Here is a 20,253-nt window from a genome sequence, read left to right as displayed (position 1 = left end):
AACACAGCAAAGCAACAAGCACACACACAAGGGAGGAAATGGCCAGAAGCACAAAAGCCAGGAAATGGCCCCAAGTAGCCTCTTGCTCTCCCTTACATATGCAAACTATCCACCCCAGGGCGGGTGCAGCTCTCACACCCATAATCAATCAAACTCTAAAAGCCTGCCCCATGACCGCATGAGGCTTTAGGGGGACACCCAGACACAAACTATAACACTTGGCTCTTTCTTTGACTCTACTTCCTGGTGCTATGATGTGAGCAGTTTTTCTTCCACTATGCCCTTCTGCCATGCTGTTTCTTCTTCAGAGCCTGCTGACCATGGACTGAAATGTGAGCCAAAACAAACATTTCCTCCTTTAAATTGTGGAGGTCAAGTATTGTGTCTCAGAGATGAGGAAAGTAACTAAGATACCATTATATTCCTAGCTCCTGTTATGGTGCCTGACGTACAGTAAGTGTTCATTAAATGCTTTTGGAATTTGTAAATGAAAGAGTAATGAGCACTTGAAGGATTTGAGCAGTTAAATGATACGAGTTTGGAGAAATGATCTGAGCAGTGATTTGTAGAACAGATTAGAAGGAGGGAGGGTGGCTAATTAGGAGATGAGTGTTTAAGGACCAAGTTATGAAGTCATAGATCAAGGTGTGGAGTAGATCCAGGTTCTGTTGACTCAGAATTATATAATTTTGGAGGCTTTCCTTGGAATGAGGTTAATGAATACAAAATTATTAGTGTAGAACTAAGGACTGACTGATTTTTGGAAGAGGTCTATGGAGGTGAGATTCCACAGTAAATCTACTTCTGAAAGAGTAACACAATAGGAGACACAATCTGTCTGAACATATATTATTTGCATAGCACCATGCTGTATACTCTATACCTAATACTTTATTTGTTTTAGTTAATAAAATGTTGTTTCCTGTAATAGGTAAATCACAAAAGCTCAGAGACTTAACCTATGTCATTATCTGCTATGGTTAGGGTTTTCCAAAATTCATATGCTGAAGTACTAACCCCTCTATCTTAGAATGTGACCATCTTAGAAAGTGGTGTTGCTGCAGATGAAAGCAGTTAAGATGAGGTAGTCTCAAATCTAGTCTGTCCTTATAAAAAGGGTAAATTTGGACACAGACCCAAACACACAGGGAGAATCCCATGTGATGATAATGGTAAATAAGCGGGTGATAATTATTTTGTTTCAACATTTTTTTAATTTTAAAGAGAAAAAAACTAACAAAGTAACAACAATGAAGACAAAAACAAAACAACACAAAAACAACAAAAATGATACATGACCTCAAAACAAAATGATAGGAATTAACAATGGTTGTTACATTGCATACTGTTATCCTCAACAAAGTTGCTCAGTCCACTAGATGTAAGAATATAAGATTGATCAAACAATCAAAGACAGTAACAAGTAATAAAAAAAAAGATGCAGAACTTCACCATGCAAGATGGTAGGAGTTAAACAATGGTTCTTATACTGCACATTGTTGTTTTTTCAGATCAGTCATTCTGATTACCAGATACAAGCATACAAAATTGGTCAAGAAAAAAGAAAATTTTAAGCATTAACTGTTCCTTTCTATAAACCACAGACATCAGCAATACACCTATCCCAGCTATTCTTGTATATACATATAAATTTTGTTTTTCATTTTAAAGGGATGACAAAAATAACAAAAACAAATACATAAAACAGCACAGAAAATGATACAGAATTTCAAAATAAGGTGATAGGATATTAACAATGGTTATTATATTACATAATGTTATCTTCAAAATGGTTGCACAGATAACCAGATATAGGCATGGAAGACTGATCAAACAATTACACATTAACAGTTCCTTTCAGTAAACCAAAAGATATTAGTAGTACAGTTTTTCTAGCTATCCTGTATATACATATTTTTTTTTCCTCTTCTTTCTTTGTTTTTCCTCTCAAGGGGGTGATAGTTCTACAAGACAAAGAATGCTGAAGATTTCCAGAAAGTTAGCTGAGGACAGGGAAGAGCCGTGGGACAGATTCTTCCTCACAGTTCTCAGAAGGAGTCAACCCTGCCAACTCTGATCTTGGACACCCAACTTCCAGAACTGTGAGATAATACATTTCTGTTGTTGAAGCCGTTCACTTTGTGGTACTTTGTTGTGGCCACCCTAGCAAACTAATACAACATCTGAAATAGTGTTCATTGTTGGTTAGTGGTTCTCATCCAGGAAGTCATCAGGAACCCCGGCTTCTTCCATTTTGAACTCATGATTTCCAAGATGATTGTGCTGGTTACAAGAAGACAAAGGAGGTGGAAGAGTGTTGTCTTTGTTACTCTTCTCTTGTTACTAAGATAAAATACCCAATCCCCTAAATTAAGGAAGGAAAGATTTATTTAGCTTACAGTTTGTAGAAGTTTCAGTCCATAATCATCTGGCTCCAAGGTAGAGTGACATATGGCAGAAGGCAACAGTTCATGGTGGCAGAAAACAGCAAAAGCAACAAGAGCAAAAAGGGAGGAGCAGCAGAGAACAAGTCTCTTTCCCTGCCTTATGATTGTATGCAAGCTACCTACTCCAGGATGGGTGTAGCACTCACATCCATAATCCCAGCATTGGACCATGAGTCAACCATAAACCTTAGAAGCCCACCCTATGACTGCATGAGGCTTTGGTGGGGGCAACATCTAGACACAAACCATAACAAATATGCAGGATCACAAGTGAGTGGGCCAAATCTTGAGGCGGTATATGCCACTTCCTCATATGTTCCATTTGCTAGAGCTCAGTCATATTGGTATCTCATGCAAAAGATGGTTGGAGGTTGGTACAGTCTGGATCTTAAGTGACCCTTAAGGCTCATGTGATGAATGCTTATTCTTTGGGAGGTGCTGTTGGGAGGTGGTACACACTTTAAGAGGTGGAGCCTAGTGGAAGGTCTTCCGGCTGTTGGGACTGCACACTTAAAGGGGATAGTGGAACCGCAGCCTCTTTCTCTTTCTGTCTTCCTATCCTAGCCATGAGATGAACAGCTTTCCTCCATCACATGCACCTCACCATGATGTGCTGCCTTGCCACAGACTCAAAAGCAAAGGTCAACCAATCATGGACTGAAGCCCTCAAAACTGTAAGCCAAAATAAACCTTTCCTCTTTCTAAGGTGATTCTCTCAGGTGTTTTGGTACAGTAATGGAAAGATGACTCATACAGGACAGTCTGACTGTGTGCCCAGGAAGAAGAGGAAATGGATATGGAGACCAGAAAATGAGGTTCAGCCTTAACTCATAAGTATGCTGTAGGATAGCCAACATGAGAAAATGAAATAATTTGTTTCAGATCATACAGCTAGAAACTGGCATATATATTTTATCTTTATAAAGGAAAATTTTTTTAGAAGTTTGTATTTTTTTTAAAAGCTGTGTAGAAATATATAATGTAAAAGGAAGGAGTCCCATTTTCTCCTCTCTCGCAAAGCCAGGTCCCAGAGGAGATGGGAGTCCCAGTGCAAGGCAGATCCCCACGGCTTTATGGGTGATGTTGTTTACCTTCCAAGGTGGTTTGACTGGCTTGGCTTGGCTTGGCCAGATAAGCAATGGCATGGGTGTATGTCCTCTCCCCTATGCAAAAGTCTCCTTCCTTGCCCTGAAGATGCCCTGGTTGGGAAATCACACTGATATTTACACACAGAGAACCTAATGATTCTTCCATTTCTGACCTGTGTTTATTTGGTAACAAGTGATTGAACTTTAGGCAAGTTTAGGAGATTAGGAAAGCATCAGCTCATTATGGCTGAAGTGAGTTGTATGTTGGCTAAAGGAACAACCTAGACAAGTGCTCAAAAAGAGTGCTTATTATTTGTGTAATGTGAGTAGCCTGGGTTAATTTTCTTTGCTAAATAAAATCATGACTTCAACTGTAGCTCCAGCTTTGATATGACAGTGGTCTTTTGATTTGTATTTTTCCCCTGATATTGAAAAATGTTGATTGTAACTCAGCCCAATTTAAGCCTAGGGCAATTTAAGGTTTTATTTTTCTCATTTGGAAATCTTGTGAACTTAGTTGGATTACTGTCAAGTCATCTAAAGGGGGAGTGTGTGTTGTAAGCGCAGGAAGACCCCTCTGGTTGTGCTGTCCCTGACATTTGGCTGTACTCACCTTTGTTTCTGCTGCACAGTTCTCTGGGTATCTCTTATCTTCCAGGAACACCCCCTTTGTTCAAGTGCTTTGCTTTGTTAGAAAATAGGTTTTAATTCCCTTCAGGTGAAATGCTTCCCTCATTTAATTTTCATTCAGCCCACCAACATTTCTTGAATGCTTTTTAGTGCCAGGTCCCCAGGGTACCAAAGTGGATAAGACAGTCCCTACCCTCTGAAACCCAGGTGCCTTATGGGGTTGGTCCCATTGTCTCTGAAACTTGTACTGTGTATTGCAGGAGTCTGATTATCTTAACCTGTGTTTCAGGGGTGGCTTAAGGTGTTGACTGAAAAAAAATCAAACACAATCTTCATAGCCTTAAAATTCTAAAACATGTCTCTCTAGACATATTGATGGATATAAATAATTTTCCTGATTATTATAAGAGGTAGTTGAACAGGAAGTAAAGATGATATCTCTGGCAAATAGCACATTACTCAAACATGCTAAGGTGTGAATCATTGATTGTACTTCATTAGACAACAGCTCCTTATTAAATAAATTATTAAATACATCAGGGAAACAATCTAGAGGAAATAATCGAAATTATGCCTTCTCCTTACTTTCTTATTGCCTTTCTTTTTTCCTTCCCCTCCTTTCCTTCCTCCCTCTCTTCACCCCTCCCTCTATCCTTCCCTTCTTCTCTCTCTCCCATCTCTAGCATTTATTGAAACCTGCCATTTATGGAAAAAGCCCATAAAAATGGTGAGGGATACAAAGATGAACAGGGCTTATTCTTGCTATAACAACACAGAGATAGAAGGTGAAAATTAAATTTTCTGGATTTCTATAAAGTATGGCTTGGTGAGTGCATGTCCCACCCCTCTGCTGATCATTCTGGGACACAGGAAAAGTGAAAGATTACTTCATCCTCTTGATTTTAACTCTGCACACTTATGTTCAGAAAAACTCCACTGGGCAATGTTTCTCAAGAATTGGCTCTTTGTGGACTTGATAAACTTCATCACTGAACTCATTGGGAGAACTTCTGACATACTTTGTTGTATATTGCAGGAATCAGCAAACTATGGCCATCTGTTTTCGTATAGTCATGGCATAAGAACGGATTTGGAATTTTTAAGTGATTGAAAAACAAATCAAAAGAAGAATAGTATTTTGTGACATGAGACAATTATATAAAATTCAAATTTCTGTGTCCATAAATAAAGTTTTATTGGAACACAGCCATGCTCATTAGTTGCCATATTGTTCATGGCTGCTTTTGTAACAATAGCAGGGTTGAATAGTTGTAATAGAGGCCAGGTGGCCTAGAAATAAAGCTGAAAATATTTACTAGCTGGCCTTTTGAGAAGGCTTACTAACCCCTGACATACTGTTTTATTTGCTACAGGAGAAAGTTTAAAAAGGGCACTTTAACACCTGGCCCCAGAATCCCTTCTAGGGAGGGAATTGTTTTTGTTTAGAAAAATCTCCAGTTTGGTCCCTTGGATATGAAATGAGAGGTTCCATGGCGCTAGGGGTAGCACCAAGCTCTCTGCATAAGACTGGAAGGCGGTCCCTCTGTACTTCCTGGCTGAGGTGGAAAGATGGCCTCTGCAGAAAGACATGCAGGTTTGAGTCCTGGCTCTGTGTGACTTTGGACTAGTCATTTAACCTTTCTGAGCTTCAGAATCTTTGACATCATATAGGAACAAAAATCAAATTTACCTCTCAGGCTCGTGTGATAATAAGAGGAATTCATGTATATGAAACACTTGACAGACAAAGTCCAGCACATGGTAAGTGTTCAATTTCTCCTAGCTATGAATTATGATGGTGGTATCATTATTATGTTTATAGGAGAAGGAGAATTAAATGGAGTATTATACTCTAAGTGCCTAGAGTCCTAGCTAGCAAAATCCATTTCACAGTCCAGAAGAAGACTGCAGGATGCTCAGTTCTTCTCTGACCCAGGTCTGTAATCCAGTCTGATCTATAATGTCAGGGATGGGCTGATGTGCATCTAAAGCTAGAATTGTAAGAGAACTCATGGAGGGACTGGGCTGTGTGGCCCTTGGATGTGAAGGCTGAGGGTGATAAAGAATGGGATTTCAACACAAGCAGTGTTGCTGCACAGTGAGTAGAGGGGTCTTATCTCCTCAGGAGTTGGAACAGGAACTCCTGAGTGCAAGGGGTGGTGTATCACTTACAATATTAGGTCATAAAAGATACTGTGGCTTCCGTTTTGTTCTCTGAGGCAAAGCAGATGTCATGTAGTGAGGACATTCAGGTATCATATAAAGAGACTGAAGCCTGATGAATACTACATGAGTGTACTTGGGAATGGATCCTCTATTCCAGAGGACTATAGCTCTGGCCAACAGTCTAGCTATATCTTGGTGAGAGACCCTAAGCCAGAAACACCATTGAAACCTCTCCCAAATTTCTGATCCATGGAAACTATGAGATAATAAATGTCTGTTCGTAAGTGGGGAATATCTGGGTAATTAATGTAGTATCTGTATGGTTGTTAATATTTATAAAGCTCTGAAACAATACCTGCCAAACACTAAACACTGTATTAGTGTTGGCCAACTAGATAAATTCACCCTTACATACATTCATAACCAGGAGATTCAGGCAGGGAAAGGTATCCCTCTGATTGGTCAAAATCCATAGTCAAATCTTTTTAAAAAATTTTTTTTATTTCAAAAAATATAAGAAGGTGGGGGTGTGGGAAATTGGGTTGCTAAATTGTGGAAGCAACCCAAATGTCCATCCACTGAGGATTGGATAAAAAAATTGTGGTACTTTTATATAATGGACAGACATCCATTTACAAAATAGCATAAGAACAGTACAAACAGAGTTACAGACAAAGTTGTAGGAAATTAACCATGGTTGTTATATTACTTATTGATATCTTCAAAGTGGTTTCTCAGGAAAACAAATAGAGACATGCAAGATTGACCAAACAAGTAATTATTAATGGTTCCTTTCTATACAGCAATAGAATACAGTAGTGCAACTATGTTAGCTGTCCTGTATATACATAATTACATAATTTCTCCTTCTTTCACTTCTCTTTTTCCACACACCCCAGTTGCCCTTTACTTTTGAGCATTTTCCTTTCGTTTCACAATATCAATCATACCTCCTAGTTTTTATTCACTCTTTCAGGTCTTACACTAGTGAGACAATACTATGCTTACACATGCAGGTCTGATTTACTTCACTTATGAGTATGGTCTCTTGTTGTGACCATTTACTTATAAAAGCCTTGAGCTTATCATTCTTTACAGCTGAGTAATATTCCATTATATAAAAGTACCACAATTTTTTTATCCAATCCTCAGTGGATGGACATTTGGGTTGCTTCCACAATTTAGCAATTACAAATTGTGCTGCTATGAATATGGGTAAACATGTATTGCTGTAATATGATGTTTTTAGATCTGCTGGGAAAATACCCAGAAGGGGAATAGCTGGGTTGAATGGGACCTCTTGACCTAATTTGCTGTGAAATCTCCAAACTGATTTCCACAGTGGCTTTACCAGTCTGCATTCCCACCAGCAGTGGAGAAGAGTTCTTATTTCTCCACAGCCTCACCAGCTTTTGTTATTGGTTGATTTCTTAATACTAGCCATTCTTAGTGGGGTGAGATGGAATCTCAATGTTGTTTTAATTTGCATTTCTCAAATGACTAATGATGTTGAACATTTTCTCATGTATTTATTTGCCATTTGTATTTCTTTATCCATACAGTCAAATCTTGATTGTTTCAAAATCAAAGGCTTCTTCTTTCTTAAAGACAATCTTGCCTGTTTTCCTAAGTCTGAAATGTGGAAGAGACCCTGATTTATATTTTCCACAGAGGAGAAGAGCGATTGAAATGGTTAAGTGCCAGAGAAATTAAACTCATTTCGGTTTTTCAATTCACTACTTCTGGAAAAAAATTCAAGCCCAGCTTCATTACTAGTGCTCTGTTTTAGTGCTGATGATAATTGCAAAGGCAGTATTTTTAAATTAGAATGTATAAGACCACATGTAATTAACCTGTACAGAAGGGCTGAGACTTCATATTAGACTATTAAATCAATCCCCACAGAATCACTAATGCTGAGCAATTGATTTGAAAATACTGTATGGGCAGAGTAAAGAAGCTGGATGCTAATTACCATCAATGAGAATTTAGCACACTCCTCAGATGCAGTTAGAGTGGCAAGCTTTTTCTTCAGGCCCTTAACCCACTTGAAGCTGAGAATTCAAATTAGTTCAGATTGAACACTTAAAACAACCTGGAGCTTAAGGCAAGAGAGGATTTTTTGGTGACTCCATGAGTGTGATGATCACAATGAGACTGTCTAATGGCCTAGGTGCTGTGGTTGTCATAGACCTAGTCTGTGTGTGTGTTTAGGGACCCTGGTGAAAGGTCTTTATCAGAGTCTAGTTGTAGTGTCTCGTCCTGGCATAAGTTGATCCCTCTAAACTTTTCACTATGTGCACCATCTTTTCATATAGCCTTCTTTCAACACTAATCTCTATTCTTGTTTCTGTCCTGAAATATCAATTTTCTTTCTTGCTTCTTCCTCTGTTCTACTGAATCATTCAAGTAACCATCAAATACCTATGGGCTACTCCGCAAAAGGAATAACCATGATATCTTGCACTTACTTAGTCCTAGGGCAGAGAATGTAAGATGTCTATCCGAATGCAGTTCCTGCTTCCTCTAGAGTAACATTCATCACCAGATGCATGGCTACATGACATTTCCCAGACTCTCTTGTGGGCTTTACCAAGTTCTCTCCAATAGCAATGTGAAGGGAAATGATGTATGTTACTACCAGGCAAGGCCTTCAGTGAGTGAATGAACATCCTCTGATTTCTCTCCCTACTCTCTGCCTTTGTCGGCTGGATGCAGATGATGACATGGCCCCAGAGCCAGAAGACAGAGTAAATCTGAAAACTTGTTGTGGTTTGGATATAGTCTGAATGTGTCTCCCAAAAGTTCATATGCTGGATGTTAGGTGCTCAATGTAGCAATGTTGAGGTGGTGGAACCATGAGGAGGTGAGGTCTAATGAGAGGTATTTAGGTCACTGGGTGCATAATGCTGGTCTCACAGAGCAAGTTAATTCTTAAGAAAGTGCACTGTAATAAAGTGAGGCCACCTGACATGCTTGGCTCTATCTGCATGTGGTTGGTTCCCTTTTCATTTCTCTGCCAAGGAAGTGCTCACCATAGCCTGACCAGACGGGAGCCACCTGATCTTGGTCCGTGAACCTCTAAAACTCACTGTGAGCTCAAGTATCCACATTCAGGTATTTTGCTGTAGCAACAGAAAGTGGACTAGTATTCAAGTCCCCTTATGTAACAAGAGTTCATCCAGCTTCATATTCCTCATCATATAAATAAGAAATATTTTTGTGTTAGAGCCATTACATATTTTAGGCCTTACTAGTTGTATCCTTTCAGTTTAACTTTACTAATGTTTATATGTATTATCTCAATTAAGCCTCATAACGACCCTATTAAGGTTACCATTATTATTCTATTTTATAGAAGGAGCAACACATTTTGCAGAAAGATTCAGTAACTTGTCCAAGCATAACCAGATAGTAAATGACAGATCTAGGATTATTTTAACTGGCACTTGGGAAATAATAAAGAAGTTTAAGATCATTTTGAGCCCTAGGAACCTACAGGTTATTGAAGACCATCTTCTTTATGACCAAGAGCAATTACAGAAACGCAGGCACTGACTGTTTGTAGCTGATATCCAGTCTAATTTTAGTGCCCATGCTATGCTTTTCCAAAATAGTTTGAATATTACTCTCGCTTAAGGCAAAGCATGAGTGGTGACCCCCCTTTATGGCTATTAAGATGTTGTGTGGCTCCAGAATGGCGAAGGTACCAACCTTGAAAAGCCATTCCAGTTCTTAATGTACCACGGTGATACTGAAGCAACACTTCTGAGTGATTTTAGTTAACATATCTATGGGGGAAGTTGGCATTGTCTGACAGCCCAGGCTACTACCCTCAGCCCTGAGGAGATAATTTCTGATGGCACTGTGGCAGATTTTACAACTTGCCACAGACAATTTCATGCTCCTCAAACTGAGAGACAGAGCAATTCCTGCCCCCTTGAATCTTTACAGTGGCCTAGGTGACCCACTTATGACCATTAGAATGTAGTGGAAGCAAAACTACATGATTTCTTTCTTTTTTTTTTTTGGTTTTTCTCCGGTACCGGGAACCAAACTCACGACCTTGCGCTTGCCAGGCAGGCGCTTTTGCCGCTGAGCTAAATCTCCAGTCCCCAAAACTGTGTGATTTCTGAGGTTAAATAGGAGGTTGTGTGGCTTCTGGTTTTGTTTCTTGGAACATGTACTCTCAGGTTGCTCTATCTCAGAAGCGAGCTACCATGCTGTGAGAAGTTCAGACTTCACAGGGAGGCCATGTGTGGTGCTTGCTACAGCCACTGGCTCCATCTGAGCTCCAAAGCAAAACCTGTCTCAATTGCCAGCCACTTAGTGTGCCATTTTGGACACCCCACCCTGTTGGGCCTTGAGGTACTTGTGGCTTATCTGCTAACTGTCAGAGAGATCTCCAGAAATCTCACGCCCTTTGTGATCCACAAGATCATGTACAAAGGAATTTAGTGGCTTTTTTTGAAGCCACTAAATTCTGGAGTAATTTCCGATGCAAAACAAAACTACTTCTCTGCATAGCCTTGTATCGGTATATTAAAATCCAAGATTTAATTTAGGATTTTATAGGGCACAGAAAAAAAGCCAGCCTATGTTGCTTTATTGGACATTACTTAGGACTAATTAATTTTGGAAAATGGTGCACTCCATAGGAGAGTTTAGGGTCAGAGTTGCAGGTAACAATAAACCATTACTTTGCCAAAAGTGTTTTGTGTTAATGTCTGGGTGGGGAAAATACAAAATTTTAAGAAAATTTCTTTGAGATGCCTCATTGGTTTCCCTGTACTTTTACCTGTATCACTTTCTCTCTCTCTCTCTCTCTCTCTCTCTCTCTCTCTCTCTCTCTCTCTCTCTCCACAAATATTTGACTGAGGAGATCCAGATATATATTAATGTGTTAAATTTACAGGTCACTGTTACTTGTTGGAATTGTAAAATGCCCTCTAATTATTTGCAGTTGTTAGCTCCACTTAAGGAATGTTGCATACCAATGCCACGTTAAAGAAAAAGGAAAAGGAAAAAAATTCTGTAATAAAGTCTGACATTGCTGTTTTGAAAACTTTTGTGCTACATGGAGTTTCTGCCATATTCAGTTCATCATTCAGAGACCTTCCTTGGAACTCAGAGTTTGGAGGAAGACAAAAGAGAATCTAATATAAAGTCTTCCATTAGTCCGAAGTTGCTAAAATGTTTGAGGTTTGAAGTTATTCAGTTTTCTTCCTTCAATTGTCTGAACGTGATAACTAAAAGTGGAATTTAGGGATTGAAAATGAGGGGCTGGGGATATAGCTCAGTGGCATAGCGCCTGCCCAGCAAATGCAAGTTTGTGAGTTCGATCCCTGACACCAGAAAAAACCGCAAAAAACCCAAAACAACCAAAATGATTATCACCTCAAAGAATTTATGTTAACTAAGCTTCGTATAAACAAGGATACTACAGGAAGTTAATGAAACCTATTGAGTTGTAATATTCTATGAGTCCAGACTTAGGTAATTTAATTGTTATTTGAAATGATTTTCATATTGGAGGTATGGTTATTAGTGTATCCTAACTGGGTACCAAATTAGAAATCCATGTTTGGCTGGTTTAGCATGCCCTGTGTTGGAGAAAGGGTCATTGGTCATTGTAGATCCAGTGTTTGGACACAGGGACATGAGTTGTGATTTACAGCTTGTCTCAGATTGATTTATTGAGCTTAATCCTTCAATTTCCAGATATGTTATGGTTAGATCTACTGGTAGAATGTCCTCGAAAAGCCTCATATGTTCAAAAGTGTGGATTTTGGAAAGTGACTGGGTTATGGGGTACAGGATTCATCCATGGTGGATTAATCCTTGCATATGTTCAGAGCTCATGTGGGGTTAGGAGGTGGAGCCTGGCTAGAGGCAGGTCACTGGAGGTGTGGCTTGGAAGGGTGTTTCCTCAGCTCCTCCCCTCTCCTACTTCCTGGCTGCCATAGCTGAGCAGCTGTCCTCTGTCCAGGCCTCCCTGCCATGCTGTTTTTGCCTGGGAGCTGGCTAATCATGGTCTGCAAATGTGAGCCCAGATAAACCTCTCCTCCTTTACACTGTGGGTTTCACTGTACACTGTATTGCGTTCTGACAATGAGAGTGACTAAGACAAGGTTGCACTGTGGTTTTGCAGAGACCAGTCTTCTTGCATATTAATCCATGTGGAAGAAGAAGGCAAGGCATGTGGGAACAGGGTCATGAAGTCGGATGTAAACAGAGTTCTGGCTGTCTTTTTTGCTGTTCCTGAACTACTCCTCAGGACAAGGAATACAGGTCTATATCCTAGGAAACTGGCAAATTTGACCAAGTTTGTCTTCTAACCCTTTCAGAGGTCTGTTGGTGCCTTTTCTTATTAAGTAAGAATGAACACTTAGATATATATTATTCAAATTATACTGTATGTCCTTGACCTTAGAGGACAGAAGTTTCAGTGATCTGCTACCAGCTTGGGCTTCCCCATGAGAGAGCTACTCATGGTCGTCTGCCTGTCTAGATGGAGATCTCTCAAGTTGGCAGAAGCCCTAATGCTAGGCTTTCCCAGATTCATAGACCCTTATGTACATCTTCCTGAAATTCTGCCTTTATTATGTGGTTTCAACAACTGCCTTAGCAAACCACCTTACCTGGAATTTCTTATTGTGGTTCTGGGTTACGTCATACCACTCTAAGAGAGGCATAATTTGCTTTAGCCACAGGTTATACAGTAAGTAGAAATCATATGTGTCTGGTAGTACCATGGGTACATAATGATATTTGGTCCATGGGTGTGCTTGGTCATTTGCCTGTGTGGCATGAAGCCAGGATGACTGAGTCCCACAGGCATGGCATTAGCATACCACACTCTGCTACCCACAGATCAACAGCTTCTTTAGGGAAGAATCTTTATTGGTTAACGAGTAAGTTCATGAAGGAATTATTTAAATGAACTAATTTAACATGATTTATAATGTGTCTGTTATTCCTCAGGTACTATGCAAAGAATGGGTGTTGGTTGGCTGAGCAAGATGGATGTGACCTCTTTTCTCTAGGAGTTTGGAGTTGAGGGGATCAGGTGGATATTCATGTCTAAAACACAGAGAAATCATGAAGAACATGCACAAAGTCCACAGGCTTTTCTGAAGGGATCACATTTAACCTCTTGGCTGATGCATACTTGAGTTGGGGATGGGAAAGGAGGGGTGATCTCAGTAAGGAGTGGTTTGTACACTATGGTGAATATTTGGAGGTCAGTTTATTGCATCTCCTTAACCACTTAAATCTTAGCTTTCATGGGGGGATAATAGGTGCATTAGTTCATTTCCCATTGTAAAATGGAAATAAATACCAGAGGCTCAGTAACTTAAAAAAAAAAAAAAGATTTATCTAGCTCACTATTTTGGAGTCTGGAAGTCTAAAGTCAGGAAGTTCCATCAGTTTGGCCTCTGGTGAGGACCTCATTCATGATGGACACCATCATCACAATGTTAGGAACACCTATAAGAGAAGTTGCATGGCAAGGCAGGAAGACAGCAGAGTGATTCAAGAGTTAGGCTCACTCATGTATAACAACTGACTCTTGTGGGAACTAACTACGGTCCCACGATGTCTTTGTTACTTTTCTTTCATTGCTGAGACAACATATCCAACCCCCAAAATTAAGGAAGGAAAGGTTTATTTAGATTATGGTTTGTGGGAGTTTCAGTCTATAATCAGCTGGCTCCAAGGCAGGGTGGCATGGAATGGGGGCAACACTTCAAGGCAGCACAAGACAGCAAAAATGCAACAGCAAAATGTTTTGGGGGGTTCTTTTCCTCCCTTATATTTTACACTGGCTAGCTGCCCATGCCCTCCTCTTCCACAAACTGAGGATGTTCACAAAGCAAGGACCCTGGCCCGCTGCTGAATCACTTAGTTAAACTTTTAAACTTCTAAAGTTGACACAATGACAGCACCCTAGAGTAGTAAAGCCATGCACTTTTCACCACAGTATGTAAAACTACTGACTTCTTAGTTAAGCTTCTGGATGCATCAGGTGGACACCATGTATCAACCATAACACATGAGAATTACCTTAATGTCTTAGGGCAGAGCTGCCAATGACCTAACCACCTCCCACTAACCAAGCCCCCAAACATTGCCACACTAGAGATTGCATGTGAGACACACTCAAAACCATATCCAAACCATAGAAATGGGTCTTGTCCTGTGTGAAAAGATTTCAAGGCCCAGTGGTCTGGGGAAAGGTATTTATTTGGAAGCAGAGGCCCTTGTTGAGTAGCTGCTTTCACCTTTATAGGAAGGTTTAATCTTAGGGGAGTCATCTGAATGTTCCTGAAGTGCAGCCCATCCTGCCACATCAGTTCTCTCAATCCTTGCTTGAAGACTGTTAGTGACCATTGAAGAACAGAGACAAGAAACAGTTGGTGTGTTCTGGAGATTGGATTACTTGACTGGAGTGTGAGGGACTTGGCCTGGGCTATTCTGCTGCCCTAGAGCTTGGGTGGAAGCCTCCAAGCATGAGGAGGACACCAGGGAAGCAGAGCTGCTTAACTCCATCAAGTAAGGTTCTGGTCTCCTGGAAACCACTCATTCTTCTTCCTTGGGTTCTGTGCATAAAATCAGGATAACCCAGGTAACCACCAAGGACAGGCTGTAGCTACATACTCTATATATCCTCACCCACTCACTGATCTGGTCATGGTGGGGCAGATATACTCTCTACAAACCTTCCCATCTCATTTAAAATAGTAAGAAAATTCCTCAAAGCCTTAGTTTATCTGTTAGAAGGTCCATTTGTTTCAGAGTTGTTCTATGTCAAAGTTATTTACGTGAAATTTGCTAGAGGGAAGGATATTGGTTATCCATCAGAAAGTGAATCCTCTTTTGTAGTTTTCTTTTTCTTTTCTTTTTCCCCCCTCTTAAAAGCAGCCGATAACTCATTCCATCTTTTTGGAATCTGCCTGTGGGCTCCAGTGTCATGTTCCCTTTACAGTGGCCTCTAAGTCATGGCTAACCCAAATCCTTCATGTCTGTGTTTAAGCACGTTTTCTCCTGTTATTTTCTCCCTGGGGACTCACAGGACATCTTATTGTAGGCAATGTAAGATGAAATTTAGGGAGTCTCACCAATTGTAAATCAATGCCTTGAGGCTTAGGAATATTCTTCCTTGTCTCTTCTCTTGGAATTATGCATTTGAGTCCTGGTTTAAGAAGATCTCAAACTGATCTGAGCATGGTTTAAGAAGATCTCAAACTAGAAATTTATTTAAAGTAATTCCCAACCCATCTGAACATTTAAAAAATAGTAAAAAGAGTAAGTCTAGTTTTCTTCCCCTCCAATAAATAAAACACCATCCAGTTCTCCTTCCTGTTGCAATTTGGGAGAGAACCAAGTGTTACAACTCTAGGTTGAAGTCATGTATGTCATGTCTATTTATCTTTGAATGTTTCTGGGATTTACACATCATTGTTAACTCCATAGTATTTTTTTTTGACCACTTGTTCTAAGCTACACAGTATGCTAGGCATGGGGGATGTAAGGCTGTTCAACATATAACCTCTCATTTTTGGGAAACTAAGGTCTACTTTAAAGAGAGGGAGAGGTAGATAATTAACCATAGGATGAAATGACAAGGAATATATATATATATATGAATATTTTCATGGATCCTGATATATATTATAACATTGCTTCCCAGTAAAGTGCAGCAAGTTACATACTTTTTTATTTATTTATTTATTTATTTTTATTTTAAGGATAAAAGGAGGGAAACATTAACAGACATACAACATTTTACAACATATCACAAGCACAATACAGACAATACAGAGTTACAAACAAAGTGGTAGGGAATTAACAATGGTGGTTTTATTACATATTGATATCTTCAAAGTGGCTTCTCATGAAAACAGATATAGACATGCAATACTGGTCAACCAAAGACTCATTGACAGTTTCTTTCAGCATAGAAACAGCAGACAGAACAACCATGTTATCTATCCTGTATATACATACATACAAAATTTCTCCTTCTTTCCCTTCTCTTTTCCCACATCCCAGAAGCCCTTTACTCTTCGGTGGTTTCCTATCATTTCACAGTGTCTATCATACCTCCGAGTTTAAATTAGCAAGTTACATACTTCACTTGAATAAATATAGCAAGTTGGAAAAATATTGCCAGCATTGAATATTACTTATTTTCAAACTTCTTTTTCCTGGTTTAATAAATATGAAATAATTCTGATTACACACATATAATATGCCTAGCATTGTGCTTAGCATGTGATAGTTGTTTTTACTAGTGTCTCTCCGCAGCCTAGACTTATCTTGATCCTTGTACTACAGCCTAGACCTTCTATCTGTCTCTCAGTCCTCAGGGATTACTATCAATCTCTATCTGACTTTGATTACTATCAATCTGTAGGAAGTACCTGGCCTTGGCTTGGCTCTACTTCACATGATCTTAGGCATTAATGATGATATTGAGCATCTAGATTAAGCCTGCATGCAGCATAGTGGTTAAAACATTGGCCGTATTCATCTCTTGGCTCCTCAATTTGTCAGCTGTGTGACCTTCAATAAATTACCCAATTTCTCTAAATCTGGGAATAATTGCGATAATGTATGTTAAGCAGGTGACACTATGCCTGATACAACATGAATAATATTAATCATAATAATAAATAATGCATTTTAATAAGTCATATCAACCTTTGGATGGTGTGATATTACCTTATTTTAAAGAAGGAACACTGAGGCTCCCAGAAGTTAAGTATTTTTCCCAGTATGGGAAACTCAATACAGTTTGATTTCTTTTATGGCATGAGTGAATGAGTCAGGAGAAAATACTTGAAATAGCCAATCAATTTAAAAGAGGAAAGATTTATTTTGGCTAGTGGCTTCGGATATCTCAGTGCATGGTCACTTGGCTGCACTATTTTTTGGGCTTGTGGTGAGGCAAAACATCAGAGAGTATGGAATGGAGCGGAGCTATTCACTTCATGGAAAGCGAGGAAAGAAATGGAGGGGCCAAGGTCCCAATATCTCCTTCAAATGTGTGAGCCTAGTAACTTAAATTCCTCCCACTAAGCCCCACCTACCAAAGCTCTGTAGGTTGAAGACCCAGACCATAGTACATAGGCCTATGGGAGACATTTAAAGTTCAAACCATAACCTGGCTCACTGCTTAGTGGAAGTCTTCAGGAAAGCTATTTCTGTGCCAGGATGGGTAGTACTAAAAACTATACATGAGGTGACTCCAGACCTCAAACATCAGCCCTCTAAACTCAAACTAAATGAGTCTCGATCTGTCCCTTATTCTTATCAGGATTCCAAAGTTGCCAGCAGCCACTGGAGTACTACCCAGTCTGCAGAGAAGTAGGGCAGAGGAAAAGTTAGGGTAGAAAGAAAGTCTAATTTAACCACTTGTGTCTTAAAGGTTTTACTTCTGAAAAATTTACAAAAACCTATGATCACATGAATTTATTGCTCTGGGCCCTGAAACCAAAGTCTCATCAGTGTTGTGGTAAATTGGCCATTGGTCAGAACTTGTGACTAGCAGTTAACCAGCAATAGGATGGCTAGTTACTTTTGATTGCTTGTCCCTTTCCTCTGAATTAAAACTTTGTCATTAGCATAGTTTCAGTCTGAGAGTTATTGCCAGGGTGGAATTACTCTAATTAAGAGTAAAGAAAAATATGCTGATAGTCATTAATTTTTCTTGATTAGAGGGTGACCCAGTTTGAGGTTAAGCGAAGAGGACTGAGGTAGTAATTTAGCACTCTGGGGGGTTTGTGAGAATTTTTGTGAGCTGGAGAAGCAACAGCTGGATTCTAGAATTGCCATCTGATTTAAATTCGTAACTACTCATAAAAAAGGTAAGAGATCTTCAGGAATAGAAGGCCCATGTTTAGAAGTAAAAACAGCAAAATAGGGTTGTGGGTCCAGCACTAGAATTTAAATGCTAGCAATGCTGCAACTGTGTCCTGATAAATAGATGAAGACTTTTCTGCCTCAAATGTGAAAATATTACATTTTCTTGATTTGAGGCATAATTTATACAAAAACCGTACACTTGGAGCTGGAAGACCAGAGTGTGAGTTTTGATCCTATTAGCTAGTTGTATAACTTTCAAATTAATCTTTTTGGTCTCTCAACTTGTTTCTACAAGGTAAATGGTAAATATTATCATTCATATTACCAACTTAATTTGTGGAATCAAGCAGAGATAAAACATGTATATAATGGTATCACTGAGTTTTCAGATCACTAATAAATTAGATTTCCAGAGTCTTTTTGGGAAGGGCAGTGAGGGGAAGACAGAAAGCATCGGGCTGGACTTGAGACTGTGCAACCTGTAATCCCAACCCTCTAGGAGCCTGAGGCAAGAGGATCATAAGTTTGAGCTGGCAACTTAGTGACTTAGGGAGACTTTGTCTCAAAATAAAAATTAAAAGGAATGAGGTTGTAGCTTGGTGGATATTGAAGGCCCTGGCTTCAATCACCAGTGCTGCAAAAACAAAACAAAATTAAAAACAAACAAACAGACTGTAATGATCATTAATTTTCTTACTTTTTAAAAGCTTTGTGGATATAACTGGCAAATAAAAATTGCTTATATTCAAGATGTACAAGATGATGTTTTAAGGTACATACACATTTTGAGTGATTTCCATAGTCAAGCTAATTGGCATATCCATATACTTAAGATCTACTCTCTTAGAGAATTTCAAATATTCAATGTAGTATTCTTAACTGTAGTCATCATACTGTAGATTAGGTATCCATAACTTATTCATCTCATTCCTGTATCTCTTTGTCCTCTGACATCTTCCCTACCTTGCAACACCTTGTAACCAACATTGTACTCTGTATCTGATTTTTTTTAGATTCTACATATAAGTGAGCTCATGTGGTATTTGTCTTTCTGTGTCTGGCTTATTTCATTCATCATAATGTCCTTTACATGTGTCCATATTCTTGCGAATAGTAGGAGTTCCTTTTTTAAAAGGGTGAATAGTATTCCACTCTATCTATCTCTCTTTCTTTGTTCATTCATGAATGAGCTTTTAGGTTATTTCCACATCTTAGCTATCGTGAATAGCACTACAATGGACAGGGGAGTACCGACACCTTTTCCACGTATTGATTTCTTCCCCTTTGGACATATACTCAGAACTGAGATTGCAGATCATGGCGTAGCTTCATTTTTAAATTTTTGAAAAACTTTCAAACTGTTTCCCATACTGTTTGTAATACACACTAATCCCACTACCACTACGCTAGAGTTCCTTTTCTCTATACCTCTGCTGATACTTGTTATTTTTTATTTCTATTTATGTTAGTCCATATCTGCAGTCCACAGTTTTTACATTCCTTGTGTGGAGTTGGTAAGTGTACATAACACACTGTAATTCCTTTTTTCTTCCTCTTCTCCTGCTTTCTTCCCCTCCCTCCATCTTTTGATTTTCCTATTTGAGAAAGACCTATTTCCCTACTTCCTATTACCTATCTTTTCTCTTGCTCTTTATTTGTAATTTGGGTTTCTCATATCAGGGACAACAGGTGGTAATTTATATTTTAACTTTTTCAGAGTAACTATTCCAATAGGTGTGAGGTGTTGTCTCATGGTTGACTTGGATTTCCCTGGTGATCTGCAGAGGTCAGCATCTTCTCACACACCTGGACGGTGGGCCTGGGCCCTGCCCCCACTGCTCCGGGGAGCAGGGTGTGGATTTGCCTCACAGTTGTGGCTCTGGCATCTGCAGCAATGAGTGCTCGCTGAGCAGCTGTAGGGTCTGGTCTGAAAGGCTGGCATATGTGACCTGCTCGGGGATCTGGGACAGGGCTCAGCCACAGCAGCAATAGCTCTGGTGTCTTCTAGCGCTGATAAACTGAAAAACCATATGCTTACAAAATAAAGAGGA

Source organism: Chinchilla lanigera, unplaced genomic scaffold (assembly GCF_000276665.1).
Source record: "Chinchilla lanigera isolate Chin_1 unplaced genomic scaffold, ChiLan1.0 scaffold00052, whole genome shotgun sequence".
Lineage (NCBI taxonomy): Eukaryota > Metazoa > Chordata > Mammalia > Rodentia > Chinchillidae > Chinchilla > Chinchilla lanigera.
This window is presented reverse-complemented; position numbering follows the sequence as displayed.